Below are 14,634 nucleotides of genomic sequence, written 5' to 3'. Positions count from 1 at the left end.
GAACTTCAATATCTCTAAGTGTAGCGTGTTAAACGTAGGGCTATACAACCCCGAAAATAGATACAACTTAGATGACACGTTTTTAGAAAAATCAGAGTGCGAGAGGGACTTGGGAGTTCTGGTGAGTCCGGACCTTAAAACCAGGAAGCAGTGCATTAGCGCCAGAAATAAAGCAAACAGAGCATTAGGCTTCATTGCTAGGATGGTAACGAATAGAAGTGCAGAGGTAATTATTAAACTCTATCTAGCGATAGTTAGACCCATCCTTGACTATGCGGTACAGTTTTGGTCTCCGTCCTACAGAATGGACATAAATTCACTAGAATCAGTACAGAGAAGAATGACCAAAATGATACAAGGACTCGGAAATTTGCCTTATGAAGAGAGGCTTAGGCACCTAAACTTACACTCTCTGGAAAGACGCAGAGTGCGGGGTGATCTAATAGAAGTGTTCAAGTGGATCAAAGGCTATAACAAGGGTGATGCAAACAAGGTCATCATAATAAAACAACAGGGCAGGACTCGCAGTAATGGGTATAAACTGGACAAATTTAGATTTAAGAAGGAAATAGGCAAGAATTGGTTTACAAATAGGGTGGTCGATGAATGGAATAAACTTAGTAACCACGTAGTAAGCGCTGAAACTATCAGTTGTTTTAAAAAACGATTAGACAACTTTATGGATGGGGACGACAGGTGGTGATGGATACGGAGCTGCCTAGTGTAGGCCTTATGGTCTTTTGCAGTCTCCTTTATTTCTTATGTTCTTATGTTCTTATACCGCTTGGTTTAATCCAACAACTGCGTGGACATACTTAGTACTAATCATGCACACTTCACTTGTCCATCATTTTCTGTGTTTCTCTTTCTCAACCGAGTCCCTGTTCGGGCGCCAATGTCATATAATAAGGTTCAAATATAAGAATGACTCGGTATGAATATATATGTACGTGTACATATATAAAAGAGAGGCGAGAGAAAAACACATACATCATCCACAGATGGGTTTATTGGATAACAAACATCATAACTGTTCTATCTCAACAATAAAAAGAAAAGTAACACCAACACATGGACCAGTGTGATGGCCTAACAAAACAAATAGTAGTATAAATACTAGTACACTTTCCTGTTGGGGCGACTGAAGAGTCCTGCTCCAGACGGCGTCCTCCCACAGAATCCTCCAATTGACGTGGCGTCCTCCCTCAGAATCCTCTCCAATTGACGTGGCGTCCTCCCACAGAATCCTTGATGGGATCTCCTGCTGGGTCAAGCGCCGAATCCTCCCACAGAATCCTCCTCCAATTGACGTGGCGTCCTCCCACAGAATCCTCTTCACTGGATTTCCTGCTGGGTCAAGTGCCGAGTCCTCCTCCAGAATCCTCTTCCTGCAATGGCGTGGCGTCCTCCCACAGAATCCTCTTCACTGGATTTCCTGCTGGGTCAAGTGCCGAGTCCTCCAGAATCCTCTTCCTGCAATGGCGTGGCGTCCTCCCACAGAATCCTCTTCACTGGATTTCCTGCTGGGTCAAGTGCCGAGTCCTCCTCCAGAATCCTCTTCCTGCAATGGCGTGGCGTCCTCCCACAGAATCCTCTTCACTGGATTTCCTGCTGGGTCAAGTGCCGAATCCTCCTCCAGAATCCTCTTCCTGCAATGGCGTGGCGTCCTCCCACAGAATCCTCTTCACTGGATTTCCTGCTGGGTCAAGTGCCGAATCCTCCTCCAGAATCCTCTTCCTGCAATGGCGTGGCGTCCTCCCACAGAATCCTCTTCACTGGATTTCCTGCTGGGTCAAGTGCCGAATCCTCCTCCAGAATCCTCTTCCTGCAATGGCGTGGCGTCCTCCCACAGAATCCTCTTCACTGGATTTCCTGCTGGGTCAAGTGCCGAGTCCTCCTCCAGAATCCTCTTCCTGTAGGACTGGGAGGAGGAGGAGAAGTGGACCGCCACGGAAGGCGGCCGACGGAAAAGTATCCTCGAAATCCTCTGCGCCCTCCCTCTGTAGATCGGGGAGGGGGAGGAGAATCGAAGAGGGGCTGTACTGCGCATGCGTGGGCACTCACGTGACATCTTCCATAGGCCTGGGCACTGGCCTGCGGTCAAGAATTTTCCCACGCCGCGCGTCCTCTTCTTCCAAGATGGTCAGTCCAGCTTGGCACCGCGTGGCCCTGTGGTTAGCTTGTGAGCGCGCGGGTCGCCGTGACAAAGAATCGCGTCCTGGTCAAGGCGGCCCTCCTTGGGGAACTAGACCACATGGTACAGCTTGGTGTGCGTCTTGGCGGGCATTTCGTGATGCTTCTCTGGGTAGGCCCACGTGGTACAGCTGAACTCGGGGACCACGTGGTTAGCTTGGTGTAGGGACCGTGTCATTATATGACAGGAACTAAGATGAGAAGGAGGAAAGGGTGCTGGACAGAAGTGGAATGGGTGGGTATGGGTAAGTGCCTATTGACTCGATTACCTCTCTTATGAGGGGAAAAAGCCCATGGTTAGATAGGTAGATGAACATTGTTTTTTATTTATTTTTAATTTTTACATTTTATCATTATATCTACTATAATTAAAGTAGTAGCTACTGTCTGTCTGTTTGTTCATGAACTCCTAGGGTTTTGTAGATAGACCCCCATAACCATACTCTGATACCCTATCACTCCAGGTTCTTGGATAACTATATTTAATTTCCAAAAAAATGTTATTTTGGCTAGGGTTAAGGGTTAAAGGGGTATGGTGTGGTAACAGACCACTACTGTAGTGTCCCCTTAACACGATTGGCATTTTTGTGACAAAAATTACTATGATTAAACAAACCATTGTATGTGTTCATATTATTTATATTTGTGAAATGAATGTTGCCACAAACTATGATAGCCTTTGTAAGGAGAAAGCATGTAAATGTAAAATGGTTGTATTATTTTACCAAATGTTTAAATATTGGTTATTTTTATTTTACTTTTTTGTGAGTGGTAATATACTTGAGTTCAAAGATAATGAAAGGTTGGTTCAATTCTTCTCTTACGGACGAATATATTTGATTTCCAAAGGGCGTCTCCCTCCTCAAATTATTTTTTTTCTTTGTTAACATTTTATTTGTGTCACCTTTTCCATTGAGTTGTATTGATACTTGTAACTTTTCTCCACAAATTCTATCAAAATTAAAATGATCATCATTTGCTTGCAGCAATTCACGGATAATTTGGCTAGTTTAGTATATTTAGGAACACAGCTACAATATATAGCAAGGATGGCCATGGTAATAATTCAGAGATGCTTTATTTGGCCAGTTATCTACTTGGGATGAGAGGAAGACCATGTTTTGGTAATTTAGTTTGTGTTGAGCATAAACATACTGATTTACTCATACGCACATGGGTTATTTCATAGATTCTGTGTACAAATTGTAATATCAAATTATGTATGTGTTGATGAAAAAAGTAAGTGTAAAAATGTAACTTTGTACTTAAATATTTTGAAATGCATTTTTGAATGAGCATTTTGGTTGTACAATAGATTTTGTCTCGGAATTTATTTTTCTTGGGTTTAGAATTGTGACAACTTGAGGATACATTATGGTAATACTAAAGCATAACACATTGTAAATTTATGGGGTCATATATCAAAATAGTGGGGATAATTCAGCCCCTGCTGTGAAAACACCATGTCTCCTGCATTGCTTTTGACCTGAGTATTGTGGCAGAGCACAGGGATGATCCTTCATCCAGGTTATGCTGAGATGGTAGGGGATTAAATAGAATTGTTGCCTTTAGTTTCACTGAGTAAGAAATGGACAGCTTCACAGCAACTGGCAATGGTCCTTGGGCTTCACAGATCCGTTTGGGAAGAAATTTTGGACTGGTGTCTGTGTTGTATTGGTGTAAGAATTACAGTTGAAGTTGAGGGAAAGAGAGATCCATATCCCAGTCTGGAGACTAAGTGTCAGCCCCTGAGGGCAGCACCTCCTGATGTTGGTTGAGGTTGTTTATGGGTTTTAAAAATGGGCAGCTTTGCTGTCCATCTTACAGGACCACCATAAGCAAGTGCCCATCATTGGCCTCTGGTATACAGTATATGCATGTATGTATATGTGCATGTATAACTTTACTATGCCATACTTTTGTGTAGTTCTGATGTCATTATCTTTCATCTGAGTGGGGTTTGTCATCAAAATGTAGGAAAGCTATTTTGTTGCTAACTTGGCAACTTCTGAAGAGACAGCTGTGATGAATTAGGTGCCACAAATTGTCAGTGTAGTGTTTTATACAGTAGGGCTCTCATGTAGAAATGGTTCACATGAACAAATATATATACATATATATATATACATACATAAATACATATATACATATATATAAACATATATATACATACATATATATATATTTTTTTTTTCCAAAGAAAATTTAATTCTAAAACAAGCTTAATCAGTGAACCACAACAGTCTGCTCGAGTGTAAATGAATGTGTAAATAGAATGTCAGTTTTGCTCATAAATTTTTACATTTGATAGTGAAAATGATATTTTCCATAATGTTTCCTTATGTTAAGAGCATCCATGTATAGATAATTACTCATATTCAACAGTTCATTTAGTGAATTGAGTTCTGAAGTGAATTAGGTTTGTATATAGGAACTCCACTGTATATAAATACCAATGTAATTTTATTTTTTCATTTGGCAATTTAGGGAAATGTATATTCTTTAATGGGATGATCATATGTCAAACTTTGGGAGGGACTATATCATAAGTTAATCTTTTTTAATTGACCAATTCTGTAGATACACACATTGAAATACAGAAGACTTGAATAATTCATGGATAATCCATGTCATTCAAAATTGCATTAGCTAAACATAATTTTCCTTTAAAAAATATCTTTAGTAGGATTTGCACTCCTGGACCCTGGGAAAGTCTTGCCTTTTGGGTGGATTGTCACTCTAACCTGAAGAGCAACATTATTAATACAATCACAGGTTAAAGAATATAAACACACATCCTCACTTTATTTACACTCTGTGTACAAATGAAGTATATAAAGAGATGTCACTGGTCATTGAAGGGGCATTGATGGTCATGTTTCTGGCCTTCATCATGCTCATCATCATGCCAATCCCTCTATATTCTGCTGTCCTTCATAATCATGTTGCCATCCTTCCTCTTCCTCTGCTATCAATAAGACCTGTGGCAAGGACAATGACAGAGGTCTCCTCTCTCCTATTGTCTATCTATACCAAGGGCCTTTTCCCCCATACAGGGGAGGTAGCCAGCTAAGGCACAAACCCACTCCCACCCATTCCACTCCCATCCATCATCTATTAATACTCCAAAACTTCTATCTTCTCAATTGTAAGTCTTCCTGGTCTTCTTGGCAGTATTTTCTTCAGATGAAGTGGAAGAATGCCATTGTGATAAATAGGGGATATGTTTTGTACTGAAAAACTTGGGCAAAAGAATATGGAGATTGCTCTAGATGTTTAGATCACAATGTTGGCTCACTTCAAACTGATGCCTGAGACAATCACTTGGCTCAGGACTGCCCATGGTGCACAGCTGATTTGAAAACAACACACACATGTAGAGTCTCATTAACCCCTTCCATATGGTGATGCTTATGTAGGTGTCATGAGGTGCGGGTGGGCTTATGAGGATGCCAGCATTGACGTCTTGGTTATATTTATTTTGTAGTTGTAGCTGAGTGACCCCCATATTCAGTGAACTGTTTTGGTCATATTTTCTGCGGTTAAAGCAAAAGGTAAAGGAGGCAAAGAGGAGAGCAGATGTGAAATGGGGTAAGAGTATGACAGAAAATTTTGAAAGTAATAAAAAGATGTTTTGGAAAGAAATTAAGAGAGGAAGAGGAGGCGAATCAAGTAGAGAAGAAAAGGTAAAAGGTGCAGATGGAGAGATGATAATGGAAGAGAAGGCAGTAAGGGGAAGATGGGCAGAATATTTTAGGGAGTTGCTAAATTTGAAGGAGGATAGAGAGGGAAAGATAGCTGCAGTGGGAAATGCAAAGCAAATGACTGTGATGAGTGAGGAAAATGGAGGAAAAATAAGGTAGGATGAAGTGAAGGCAGTTGTTAAGATGATGAGAGCAGGTAAGGCACCTGGTCTGGATGGATGCCATGCAGAATGTCTAAAAAAGGGAGGTACAGTGATGGTGGACTGGTTGGTGAGGTTATTTAATGATTGCTGGAGAGAGGGTAGAGTGCTGGAGGACTGGAGGAGTGCCTGTATAGTGCCACTGTACAAGGAAAAAGGGGACAAGTGTGAATGTAGTAGTTTCAGAGGGATTAGCTTGTTAAGTGTAGTTGGGAAGGCTTATGGGAGGATCTTGATTGAGAGGATTAGGAGAGGAACAGAGGGAGTAATTGGTGAGGAACAGAGTGGATTTAGGACGGGTAGAGGTTGTGTAGATCAGATCTTTGTGGTAAGACAGATATGTGAGAAAGCTATAGGAAAAGGGAAAGATGTTTTTTGGGCCTTTATAGATCTGGAAAAGGCTTACGATAGGGTAGACAGAAAGGCACTGTGGGAGGTTATGCAGATATATGGGATAGGAGGAAAGCTTCTAGGAGCTGTCAAGAGTTTTTATGAGAGTAGTAGAGCTTGTGTCAGGATTAGAAATGGAGAGAGTGAGTGGTTCGAGGTAAAGGTGGGACTTTGTCAAGGATGCGTTATGTCGCCCTGGCTGTTCAACTTATACATGGATGGGGTAGTGTGAGAGGTAAATGCAAGGGTAGTGGGTCAGGGATTGGAGATGGTTAAAGAAAATGGAGAAAAGTGGGAGGTGAGCCAGCTGTTGTTTGCAGACGACACTGCGCTTGTGGCAGGATCAAAGGAGGGATTGAGGAAGTTGGTGACAGAGTTTGGGAGAGTATGTGATAGAAGAAAGCTAAAGATAAATGTGGGTAAAAGTAAGGTGATGAGATGTGCAAGGGGTGAAAGTGGCAGTAGTCTGGAAGTGAGCATTAAGGGAGAGTGACTGGAGGAAGTGGATAGTTTTAGATACTTGGGTGCAAATACGGCAGGAAAAGGTGGAGTGAAGGTGGAGGTAGAATGTAGATTGAGAGAAGCGAGTAAATGCCTTGGTGGATTAAAGAGTGTAATGAGGAATAGACATTTGGGAATGGATGCTAAGAGGAGACTGTATGAAGGAGTGATTGTGCCAACAGCACTGTATGGGGCAGAAACATGGAACATGAGAGAGGAAGAGAGAACGAGCTTGAATGTGTTTGAGATGAGGTGTCTGAGAAGTATGATGGGGGTTACTAGGCTAGATAGAGTGAGAAATGAGGAGGTGAGGAGGAGAACAGGGGTGGAAAGGGAGCTGGGAGATAGGGTTGATGAAAGAGTATTAGGATGGTTTGGACACATGGAAAGAATGAGTGAAGAAAGACTAGTGAAAGAGATATGGAAGGCAGATGTGGAGGGAGTGAACATGAGGGTACGTCCTAAGATGAGGTGGATGGATGGGGTGAAGGGGGCTTTGGGGAAGAGGGGAATGTCTGTTGAGGAAGGATGGGAGAGGACAGAAGACGGGTGAATGGAGAATGGTTGTATATGGAGGAGGTTGTGATGCATGAGGTGGAATGGGCGGGGGGATGGGAGGTGAGGTAGTATGTGTGAGCAAAATTTGACACAGCCCGAAGGGATTTCTCCCCATCTTCTCCTTTTATGCATGGGGGGACGGAGAGGGGGGGGTCGCCGATTTAATGAAGCGGCCTTGCTGTGGATGTACTGTGTCTTGCGACACTGCTTCTGACCCAGGGCAGTGGACAAGGTGCAGGAATGACCCGTCATCCAGGAGGTGATAAGATAAGAGGGAGGGTGGAGGGGTGAGGAGTGTATTCAGGGATGGAATGGGTAGGAATGATTTTATGCCTTTTCCTTTTTGGCTACCTCCCTAGTAAGGGGGAAAAAGCCTTGGTATATGTATGTATATATGTATGTATGTATTAATATTCAGAATGAAAGAGAATGTGTAATGGAGCTGTAACTTTATATTTTATAATGTGAGTATTGTAATGCATCATGGGATCATCGTACAGTAGGCTGCTGATGCTGCCTTCAAGAATTTGACTCGTGTTGAAGAGGTTAACTTGAGAAAACTGTATTAAACATATCTATTTAACCCATTAAACTCCGATGACAAGATGTCTTGTCATTTGGTCAAATAAAACAAAGAATCATAATAAAACAACAAAATGTTTGATGATCAAACAGCACCAGAAAAATATGACGTCGTCAGTCCTCCTCCTCCTCGAGGAGGAGGAGGACTGACGACGTCATATTTTTCTGGTGCTGTTTGATCATCAAAAATTTTGTTGTTTTATTATGATTTTTTGTTTTATTTGACCAAATGACAAGACATCTTGTCATCGGAGTTTAATGGGTTAAACACTAGTCCACATTCAAATGAAAACATGTTAGTTAAACTCAGATTGAAGTGGTAATTATTACTATGGCATTTAACAAGAATTGTGGGGTGGGGCATACCATAATAAATTTTTGTTCAATAGTATGGCTTTAAATCTTGAAGTTCATGTATTAAGTTGGTGGTCATCACTTACTCGTTAGCCTGGGTTTTCATGCTTCAGTGGAAACAGGCCATTGCTGCAGGTTCAGCCCATAAATTACTTGGTGAAAAGGTTTTTTGGAGTTGTTGGTGAGTACAAGACAATGTTAATGGTTTCCTGTTCTATGTATTTTCATTAATTTTTTCCTTGAATATAATTTACTTGCATTTGAATTGTACATAGCAAACTACTGCATTTGTATAATTAGCTGAGCCATTCTATCCCTTTCCTGTGGGCTACACAACTTAGTTGAATTGTATTGTTAGGTATTAAAACAAAATCTACGAAATATGGTTTTGACCTGAAGCTTTTTAAGATAATGAACTCCATTAGTCAAAGATTGGTACACAGTCAATTCAAATAATTTAAAATTATCAGAAGAAAATGTTTAAGTATTTCACCACATTGAAAGAATGAGTGACACCTTGAGGAATCTGTACAAGGTGCTGTTATACTCATTTGGCCAGATTCAGCAAGTATAGTTTAACTCAATATGTAGTATTACAGTGATCCCTCGTTTTTCGTGGTTAATGGGGACCAGAACCCCCAGGGAAAGGTGGAAAACTGCGAAGTAAGATTGGCCCCTCCCCCCCAGGAATTTTCATGTATGTGTACGTGGGTACCAGAATGTTTAAAATATGTAAACAGTATACTTTACATATTTGAGACAAAGATTACAACAGTACACATATTTACTTAAATCATTAATTATAAAACCTTATACAGTAATTAACATTTATTATACAGTAATTAAGGGGGATCAGATGCACTGATAGAAAAATATTAATAATTTTTTTTTTTTTTTTTTTTATATATCGACTTGATATTTTTACAGTATAATCAAATGATTATTTTCCATATTCCATGAGCATTTGAATGATGTATGTCTGTCTCTTCATCCGTCAGTCCGTATGGTGTCATTGATGCCGTCACAAATGTTTTCTGATCTTAATACTTTACCCAGACTAACCTGCTTTTGCATGTAAAATCTCAAATACCATACAAACAACATGTAATTTCGTTTTTTTCCTGAAATCTTAATAGATCAAGATATACATAGGTCATAAAATGCATGACTTTGTGACATCGCACCGATAGTGTTTTTTTCCGATAAAATTCACTCTAGCAATATTTTTTATCATTTTAATCATTTATCAAAATTTACATGAGAAAGGCACAACATTCATGTGTTAGCATGGTAAGTTTTAAGAAAATTTGATTATTTTTGATGATTTTTTTTTATGAATATTTAGGAAAAACCTGTGAAGCACTGAAGCCGCGAAACGTGAAGTGCGAAGTGGCGAGGGAACACTGTATACATTTTCAACTGTATTCCATTGCTGATTGAACATGAATCCAGCAGGACATTGCAAGGAAGGATATAAAAGAAGTTTACCAGATGTTGAGTCACTTGGGTGAATAAGAGATAATCTTAGCCCCTTCCATACGATGATGCCCACGTAGGTGTCATGAAGCACAAGTGGGTATATGAGGATGCCAGCATTGGCATCTTGATTATTTTGTAGTTGTAGCTGAGTGACCCCCATATTCTGTGAACTGGCTTTATCATCTTTTTTGTGATTATAAATATATTTAGAGTGAAAGAGAATGAGTAATACAGCTGTAACTTTATATTATATAATGTGAGTATACTGATGCATCATTGAATCATTATACATCAGTAGGCTGATGCTGCCTGCAAGAATTTGACTTGTATTGAAGAGGTTAAGAATGTCACAGCCAGTCTTTTTCATCCAGGTTTGTTAAATCACAACTCTTCATTTCACATTATTATGTGACAACATTCATCAGTATTTTATTGAAATAGTCTATTTATTCATTTATCTTCAAAGGAATATTTATTTTTTACATACTGTTGGTATGCTCACTGACTGAGTCATTTAGAGCATTGCTACTTCGGTGCAAGGTCAGGAGTGGAGGTTTGAGGATGCCTGGCAGATTGAGTCCATAGTAAGGACCTACTACATTAGCCTCTCCATTTCAAAATGTCCTTTGTAAGGTAGGACTGTCCTAGACCTCTCTGAGACGAGGAGTTTGTAGTGTTAAACTAAATCAAACCAAACATATTGCCAGTCTGCTAGAGAGATCCTGGGTCTGGTCCAGAGATGATGTCAGTCCCTTGGAGCTGCACTTCTAGATGGAGGTGAAGGTATTGATGAGTTTTGTAGATACAGTATAGGGAGATGGTATTTTTTAAAGTGCATATTGCAGTACCACCACTTGCAAGAACCTGACAATGGTCTTGGGTAAAGGAAATATGGAAATAAAGGTGTTGATGGGGTTTGAAGATGGGTAGCAAAGAGGTGATATTCTGCTGTCCAACACACTAGACCAACACTTGCAGTTACTCATTGTTGGTCTTAGGCAAGAATAGGTCCTTGTATCATAACTGAATAAGTTTTATGCAGTCTGTTAGTGACTTTAGTGACACCTCAATGGACTAGTCACATAACATTTCTTTAATTAGAAACTAATCTCTACTAAAAGATATTTATCACTTCCGCTATTCCTCCTTTCTTTTCCTTTACCACCCCTATGACTCCACTCCTTCATTTTTCATACACTGGTAGTGGTGTATGAGAATACCATTACCATACTCCCTTGCATGTCATAAAAGTGACTTAATGGGGTGGGGGAAGTGGGCACTAGGGCTCTGCATGTATTTGTATGCTGTCTTAGTCACTCCCTTGTAAGAGAGATTAAGGCCTACGTATGTGTATGTATGAATAGGTACTCTGGTAATAATGTAGCATCGAATATGAAAAGGATATTGATGCAATCTTGTTTCATCAAACAAATGAAGAGTTGATCAAGGGTTAATATTAAGAGAACTGAGTTGATTGTAGCAAGTATATATAATGTCTTGTATATAAAGAATGAAGCTCATTAAAGTTATGTTGGTCAGGTGCAACTTGCAGTATAGTAGATGAAGTTGCCTATGAGTATATAATGTTTTGTAGTATATGAAATAGAACAGAGTCTACAGAATGCTTGAATGGTTATTGTATACTCCAGTTGTCAAAATATTGCAGGATTGGTGTAATTCTATGCATAGTGGCATTTACAAGATAGTTATATATTGACTGATTATTTTGGCCAACTGAGGTTTATGTTGATGGTATAAGAAGAGTTAAGCCAGTGATCATATGTTTATATGGTGATCTTGCTAGATGAACATAGGAGAGGATTATCTTCTTGTTGCTCATCTCCATAGCATATCTACACCATCACCTTCCCCCATTCCTCCACCTCGTATTGTATGGAGAGCTAACAACTGCTGGCTACTACCTGTATCCTCTTACTAATTAGTGGTATGGACACAGCTCTGTCATCAATCTTTGTACTATCTATTTACCAGATAGTTGTTCCCAGAGAAAGCCAATGGAGGGCCTGAGGTCCATTGCCAGGTACCATGGGGCTGCAGGTTCTTTGTCAGAGGAATTCAAGATAGTGAGTGATTGCTGTAATAGAAGTGGTGGCAGGGCCAGATTAAGGTTACATTGGGCCCTACTCCAGCCACAGTTTTGGGGTTTCCCTCCCCTTAAACAAATCATACAAGACCTGAACAATTTTATGTTTTATCGAAACACCAGAATGGATTAATGATACAGTATGTATACTTATACAGATTTCTGGAATTCCCATAAATCATATGTGGGCTGGTGCTCATTATAGGTCAGGTCTATTGGGTTTGTGGACCCCTCAATTCTTGGGGCCTATGCCATGGTGTACTTAGTCCATAGGATAATCTGGCCCAGAGTGGTGGTTCTCATTGGTAAAGAACCTTATGATATCACTAACTAGTCATCATGTGAGTGCCACTCTAAAGGTAATTAATTTTGTTGATTAATGTATTTTCAGTTGGTAATGAACTCTCCATTTATATAGATGTTTTCTTCAGTTGTTACTAACTTAAAATGATTTTACATTGGATTAAACTAAAAAGATAAATGTTTACATAAATCAGTTATTGGGCAACATTGTCAGGTTTATGAATTAATTTAATGGATTTGTAAATAAACATATCTTGTAAATATACTGTAATTTGAATACAGGTATTTTTATAACCACTATTTCTTTTTATGATTGTGATAAATGAAACAAGAGGTAAAGAGATATTTTACACACACGCATGTAACACATTTACAAAAAAGGTACTGTTAGGGGGCGTATAAGTAGTGGGACCATTCCTCAATCCCCAAGACTTGGGGGGCCAAACTGCCACAAGAAGCCCTTGGCACCCCTCTGGGTGGCACAGATTGCTGGGAGCAGCTTCAGTTACCTGGGCAAGTACCACAACCTTTACCCAAAAGTACATCACATTTTTTTATGCCGAGAGGTGATTTTCCGGCGATTGTTCCTGGATCCATCAGAAGTTACGCATGTCCAACATGCTCCAAACCCATCACCTCAAGCAATTGGACAAAGAGCTTGGTTCAATGTAATTTATGCAAAACACTTGGCCCACCTCACTTACATAACACTTGCTGACTTAAAACAAAAGACAGACACCTGGACATGTTCCTTGTGCCCACCCATAACTTCACTTCCATCGTTAAGATCATCCTGCAGAATCTCTGCGTTGTCTTCTGACCTAATTAGGCATCCTATTTTACTGTTGTCCCAAACTTACTAACATCACTATTTATCCCGTCGTCTAAGTCGTTTATGTACATAAAGAACAACAAGGGACCCAAAACCGAGCCCTGGGGAACCCCACTAGTAACATTGCCCCACTTAGATTTTACTCCATTTATGGTGACCCACTGTTTTCTGTAACACGAGTTTGATAGTTGTTAGGTGTATCCGAGCACCTGTATTTCTTATAAGCCTGTCTCTTATTAGCAATACTTTATCAGTTTCTTTGCTGAGCCAGTTACTTTCTAAATGATGTTCGATAGCATCTCTGATGATAGTTTCCATCATTTTTCCTACGATTGAAGTCATGCTTATAGGCCTGTAGTTATTTGGTTTATTTTTGTCATCTTTTTTTAATATTGGAGTGATGTTAGCTAACTTCCATTATCATGGGACATCTACGGATATGATGGACTTCTTGAAAATAATTTCTATTGGAACAATCTCATTTTTTATTTCCTTCAAGATTCTTGGATGCCAACCGTCAGGCCCTGGTATTTTATTAATTTTGAGTTTCTCTATACACCCTTTGATTTTTTCTTTTATTATAATTACCATAGTAAGTTTACCCTAGACTTTTCACAGGTTTCAGTCTGGAGTTCACTTTGAGGTGTTTCGTTTACGAATACTGAGCTAAAATAGTTGTTTAAAATGTTACACATTCCTTCGTTTGAATATTCTAGTTGACCGTCATCAGATAATAGTTGGCCAATGTGGTTCCTAAAAACCTTTTTATCTCTAATGTAACTATAGCATTCGTTGGGATTCTCTTTTGATTTATCAGCAATATTCATTTCATATCATCGTTTTTGTTTTTTATTGTCTTTTTTTTTAAATCTCTCTGTATTATTACATAACTTTGATAGTCGTTAGGTGCACCTGAGCACTTGTATTTCTTATAAGCCTGTCTCTTTTTAGCAATACTTTTTTCAGTTTCTTTGCCGAGCCAGTTACTTTCTAAATGATGTTCGATAGGATCTCTGATGATAATTTCCATCATTTTTCCTACGATTGAAGTCAAGCTTATAGGCCTGTAGTTATTTGGTTTATTTTTGTCATTTTGTTTTTATATTGGAGTGATGTTAGCCAGCTTCCATTCTCTTTGGACATCTCCGGATATGATGGATTTCTTGAAATGATTTCTAATGGAACAACAATCTCATTTTTCATTAAGTTTGAGTTTCTCTATACACCTTTAAATCTTTTCTTTTGTTATATTTACCGTAGTAAGTCTACCCTAGATTTTTCACAGGTTTCAGTTTGGAGTTCACTTTGAGGTGTTTCGTTTATGAATACTGAGCTAAAATAGTTGTTTAAAATGTTACACATTCCTTCGTTTGAGTAATCAAGTTGACCGTCATCAGATAGTTGGACAATGTGGTTTCTAATAAGCTTTTTATC

The 14,634-nt window shown here is 39.4% G+C and overlaps 1 protein-coding gene across 2 annotated transcripts in view; it reads left to right on the top strand.

Annotated features, from left to right (window-relative positions):
- Positions 1 to 12,645, top strand: part of LOC143017890 (solute carrier family 25 member 44-like) — a 42,211-nt gene extending 29,566 nt beyond the window's left edge. For both annotated transcript variants that reach the window (XM_076172924.1, XM_076172925.1), the window contains one exon: positions 9,828 to 12,645. The gene's annotated coding sequence lies outside the window, so the exon portion shown is untranslated. The remainder of the gene's footprint in view (positions 1 to 9,827) is intronic.
- Positions 12,646 to 14,634: the final 1,989 nt, after the last annotated feature.

Source organism: Oratosquilla oratoria, chromosome 33, assembly GCF_046742065.1.
Source record: "Oratosquilla oratoria isolate Oo_2021 chromosome 33, ASM4674206v1, whole genome shotgun sequence".
Taxonomy (NCBI): Eukaryota; Metazoa; Arthropoda; class Malacostraca; order Stomatopoda; family Squillidae; genus Oratosquilla; species Oratosquilla oratoria.
The sequence above is the reverse complement of the archived record's forward strand: the minus strand, read 5'-3'. Positions and strand labels throughout refer to the sequence as shown.